Source organism: Mustela putorius, unplaced genomic scaffold (genome assembly GCF_011764305.1).
Source record: "Mustela putorius furo isolate JIRA1106 unplaced genomic scaffold, ASM1176430v1.1 tig00537227_pilon_pilon_pilon, whole genome shotgun sequence".
NCBI classification, from domain to species: Eukaryota; Metazoa; Chordata; class Mammalia; order Carnivora; family Mustelidae; genus Mustela; species Mustela putorius.
This window is the reverse complement of record NW_025422368.1, coordinates 19,909,108-19,915,093: the sequence shown is the minus strand read 5'-3', so window position 1 is coordinate 19,915,093 and position 5,986 is coordinate 19,909,108.

Here is a 5,986-nt window from a genome sequence, read left to right as displayed (position 1 = left end):
GACGAAACTAAAACTAAAATCCAATGTATACACATACATATTTGTACCTAGTGTGCATGTATATGGAGAATGCAGGTGAGTTTAACAATTTCTATACCATAAATGAAGACAAAAAGAAAACACTGAAGGAGAGGGAAAAATAGAGGGAAGAGGCTATATATTGTAGTTGAAGTAACTAGTATTCAATGATATTTTCCCCTGAACCAATGAACCTAAATTCCCTGTATTTATTCCTTAAAGTAGTTCCTCCTCCTAAATCTGGACTGGCCCCATGACTCATTTTAACCAATAGAACATGGCAGAAGTCAGCTTTCAATGCTAAGTCATCTGAAGTAGGTTTGGCTTGGGCTTCCCAAAGCTCTCTTTTGAGACCTTTTTTTCTCAGAACACAGCCATCAAGCCATACGCATAGTGTCCCAGTCGATAGCCCTTGTGATCTCCCAGATGGCAGCCATCAGCTGCCAGCTACCAGAATGCACTTAGAAATTCCAATCCAGTCTTACTCCTAAATAACATCAACATCCAACATCGCATGGAGCAGAAGAACAGCCTAGCAGAACCCAGTCAACCCCCAGAACTTTGAGATTAGTCAGTTTCTGTCCTAACACATTGTGGTTTATAAGGTTTATTTTGCAAGAATCAATAGCCAAAATGATTTATCAATTTCTTAATGTGAGAGCACACCAGTTAGATATTATCATGTAGCAAATCACCCAAAAAGAGTGATTTAAAACATGGAGTCATTTAACTTTTTCTTAAAGGGCCAGATAGTAAATATTTTAGTCTTTGTGGACCACATAGTCTCTGTCCCAACTACTTAATTCTGCCATTGTAGTGCGAAAGAAGCCAAAGACAATACATAAACAAATGCGTATGGCTGTATTCCAATAAAACTTTACAGAAATTGGCAGGTGGCCCACAGCCATAGTTTGTTAACCTCTCTTTTCAAAAAAGACCCATGTATTATTACTCGCAGTTCTATAGGTCAGGGGGGTTGGTTCTGCTGATCTGAGCCAGGTTTAGCTGATCTCAGCTTGGTTCGTTCATGCACCTGTCATCAGCTGGCAGGTTAGTAAGGATCTGGCTGGTCTATGATGGCCTCATGTAAAGCTGGTGTTCTGCTGGCTGCCAGCTGGAGTGACAGGGGTGACTGGGACACATGTCTCCTATCATCCATCAGCCTAGCCTACGCTTGTTCATATAGTGGTGGCAGAGTTCCAAGAAAATAAACAAAAACACACAGGTCTTTTGAGGCCTAGACTCAGCATTGGTACATTTTTACTTCTGCTCTACTTTATTGGCCAATATAAGTCACAGGGTTGATGCACATTCAAAGGATGGGAGAATAGACTCAGCCCCTTGATGGAGGAGCTGAAAGTCACAACGCAAATGGCATGGCTACAGGTAGATGTGGAGCACCGTGCTCTTTTTGCAAATTATGTATGAATATGTAAATCTAAGAGCTAAGATTTTTGAAATGGGAGTTGTTCCATTTTCTTTATTTTATAAATTAAAAAAGTGAAATCCACAGAAAGGGATTGGCTCCACCAAGTCATTCTTTTTAGTAGGACAGCCCTGGAGCCAGAAGAACAACTTACTAATTGTATGTCTAACTAGGTTGTGGTTTTTTGACCCCTTAGAATGTCCACATAGGGCCTATGGGGTTCCTAACACAACTGTGAAAAATTTCTCTTCTACACACCATCTTAGTCAGGTGGCCTCTACCTCAAAGTTTCTAATTCCAGTAAAGTCACACCTAGGGTGACCACCAAGATCTCTTAAACTTCCCCTTATATCCAGACAGCCCTTCTTTATTATACTCTTAGAATCCTAATTCCTAATTTAGCATATCTTCAGCTTAAAATGTTTCCAAACATCTGCATCACTTGGTCACATGCCATGAATATGGAGTGGTCTGGTGATAATAAGTCCAATGAGAATGACGCTTACTCAAACAGTTCAGCCAAAGACTTGTTGTAAACACACTTAGAATGAGGTGGCTACAGGCTACAAATTAGTCACCAGTTGCCACAGTTATAGGCAACATCCCTACTAGTCAGTTCATAATAACCCACAGGGACTTAAGAGAATGTTCAAGCTAAAACCTTTCCTTCCATTCTCAATTGCTGTGCTGTTGGAAAAACAGTAGAATTATCTTTCCCACCCTGACTTAATGGCTTCCGGTCAGGATACAGCCTGTATTATGTTCAATCTCTTACTCAGAGTTTAAAAGCTTATAAAAATAAAATTTTCTGCCTTTGCTTTACCCTATGGACAGGACTGACTTAAGCCAGAGCATATGCAAGGAGAAGCTGAGTCTCAGACTCCAGAAACATATTACAATTTGTCCTGGAATCTGGATTATCCCCAAGTTGGCTCCATTTCATTAAGCTAGTAAGTTGTTCTGTTTTGCTTGTGTTTTCACAACTCAAAAAAATTTCTAAAATTTCTTTGTAGCTGACTTGAAAAGCAGCATTCTAGTTTGTCTCTATATCAAGCACCTTCTATGTAATTCAAAACTTAAGAGTCAACCCTAGGGGTGCCTGGGTGGCTCAGTGGGTTGGAGCCTCTGCCTTCGGCTCGGGTCATGGTCTCAGGGTCCTGGGATTGAGCCCCGCATTGGGCTCTCTGCTCGGTGGCGAGCCTGCTTCCTCCTCTCTCCATCTCTCCCTGCCTCTCTGCCTACTTGTGATCCCTGTCTGTCAAATAAATAAATAAAATCTTTAAAAAAGAAAAAAAAAAGTCAATCCTAAACCCAATGTTAGGCAACAAACAATCTCCTAAACATAATCTGAAACTAATTCTCATGCCATAATAATAAACTGAGCTATGCAGCTCCAATATAAGTAATTTTTTGAACTTCAGCAGCACTGACTCATCATCACTATGCTTACTTGTTTTTATGGCTTCAACTGTTATAGTATGGCATCTCCGATTTTCACATTCAGTTCCCTGTACCCACATACAAACTGCTGAAGCCTATAGGTTCTACCTTCCTCAAATCTCGGCAGTTGGTCTTCTCTTCTCATTCTCTTTGCCCCTACTTGCATGAAGTTCTTTTGCAGGCAATCTTTGTGTTCATGTTCATGCTGTTCCTTGTAATAAAATGTCTTTTCTCACCATCTCTGCCTACTAAAGCTTCACTTATACTATAATAATACTAGTTTTTCCCCAACCAAATCTGACCACTCCACTTATGACACCTCTTTTTCCACCTCTATTGGCATAATAAAATGAAACAAAATGAATGAATGAATGATGCATAATAATGAATGAAATTTATCATCCATTTTATAGGCCCATTATTTATGTATATTTGTTGTATAGTGCCCCCCCCTTCCAGGAAGCTAATTTCCCTCTAGTTTAAGGGGCCTTTAGCTTATCTAACATAGAACTTAACTTTCTAAGGCAAATCTGCAAAAGCCCTCACTGTAATACCTAATCCTTTCTGTCCATATAGCAGCAGTTGTACCAAATATGGCAAGAAGAGTCTCATGGGGAAGTAGAACCCACATTTCCACAATCACATAGGAAATGTAAAGGCAAAATTGTTAATAGCCTCCCCAGGGTTTTAGCTGTTGCTATGATGTCTCCATGATTTCATCATGGTTTGAGAGTAATGAAGTATCTCAATGCAGGTTTCAAAGCATAAAGTAAAAATAAGTGTGCTTTGGTCATTTTTTCCAAAGCCTGGTTTTGTTATTAAGGTCTACAAGTTTCTTTCATATGTAACCTGATTACACAACAGCATCAAAATTCATTTCTAAGGTAGGTAGTATTACCATGCATCCTGTTAAAATGCTTTAAGAGCAACTTCTTACACAGAAATATCAAATACTATATGTGATTTTATATCTCTTTTCTTCAGTGTAAGATTGGCTTCCTTCTTTATGAGCAACTCACTTTTTTAATAAAGATGTTTTCTTTTTTTCAACCAAATAACTACATATTTCTTTGGGACTTTTGAAATCTTCATGAGTGCGAAGATGAGAAAAGAGAAATTCAGGTCTCATGGTATTCTCAAAACAGATATATTATAATTAGGGTAATTAACTCCTAGACCTCGAGCATCAGTATCTGAACAAAATCTGTGTATATACTTTGGGTATATATTTGTGGGTTTCATCAACACTCGCTTCTTTTTTTTTTTTTAACTTATTTTAGAACTGTGATTGAAATCAAGTTTACAGGTCTGATCCAATATGAATTAATTAGTTTTGTTCCATTCCTCAGTAGCTTCCATTTATTGAGTGCCTGCTCTGAGCTAGGCATCATGACATGCTCTCTCTACATTTATCTCAAAAACTACCAAATATGATTCCCTACCTAAGCTTCCTCTTCCAGTGAAAAGAACCATTGTCTGTCCAGTTGGCAAGCAAGAAACATACTTGTTGCCTCCTCTCTTACAATGCTTATTTCCAATTCTCACCAAGTTTGAGGAATTTTACCTTGAATCTAGGGTCAATCTATTATCTCTCTGGCTTCACTGCCATTCTCCTATTTCCAACTGAAATAAGCTACAACCTAACTAATGAAAGACCCAACTAGTTTTCTTGCATTTACTCTGGGGCTCTTCTTGTCCACACTCAACCCTAGTGTCTGTCCAAGTCTTTGCTTTTTTTTTTTTTTTTTTTTAAGTAGTTTGTCTTTTTGTTACTGAGCTTTAGGAGTTCTTTGTATGTTGTGGATATAAGTGTCTTTTTCAAAATGTACAGCCTGTTCCTGGGAAACAACAGGAAGTCAATGTTCCCTTTCGAATAGATGAATGAATAAACCCTTTAGAGCATAAATCACCCTAGTTTACAGATAAAGAAACAGATTCTCAGAGAAGTTAGGGTTGTTGCACAAGTTCACCTAATAATTTGCAGAATCAGGATTGGAAACCAGGTCTACCTGATTTCAAACACAGATCTTTCCGCTGTGCTGCATTCTCTATTCTCTCTCTCATACACACACACACCCTTAAATTTGTTGAACCATATTATAAATGTGTGTCTTTGTTAGTTCCTGAATAAGAAAAGGGGGGAGTGTCAAGAGAATATAAATGAATACAGATACAGGAGAGAGGTGCTATCAGTAATAGAAAAGTTATGCAAAGCTTATGCTTCATTGTGATTGGGTCAGTGACCTGTCAGTCTCCTATCTATCTATCTTCCATCCTTCCGTGTACCCATCCATCCATGCATCATCCATCCATCCCTAATCTATCTAAAAAGATAATTTCTCTATTTATAAAGTGTGTGGTCTAAGGCATACCTTTTCTATCCTGATAAAAGATAGAAAATAAGTGTATATCAGGAAGAATAATTTTCTACAGTTCATTTTTTAGTAAAAATTTTCTTCAGAAAAATGCATAAATTTTAAGTGTTCAATAAGATGAGACTGAAAAATAAATGCAGATGTATAATCCACACTACTGTCAAGATAAAGAATGTCCCCATCACCTAGAAAATTCCTTCATGCCCCTACCCAATCTCATCCACCCCAGGAACAACCATTTTTTCTTATTTTTTGGTTTTTTTTTGTTTGTTTGTTTGCTTGCTTTAATCATAGATTAGTTTTGCCTTTTCTAGAATCTTGTATGAATGGAGTCACAGTATATACTCTTTTGTGTCTGGCTTCTTTCTCTCAGCCTAATGCCTTTGAAATATATCACATTGCTGTATTTATCAGTCATTTATTCCTGTTTTATAGGTATTATTCCATTACATGAATATACCACAATATTTTTATCCATTCTCCTTTTGCTTTATTTCTGATTTGGAGATATTAGGAACAAAGTCATTGTGAGTCATTTTGAACATGTATTTCTATGGATATATTTTTTCCATTTCTTTTGGCTTAGTGTCCAGAAGCAGAATGCTAGGTTATATGGTAGGTGTATGTTTGACTTTATAAGAAATAGACAAAATTTCTTCTAAAGTGGTTGTACTATTTTTCATGCCTACTATCATTGTATGAGAATTCTAGTTGCCACATATCCTAG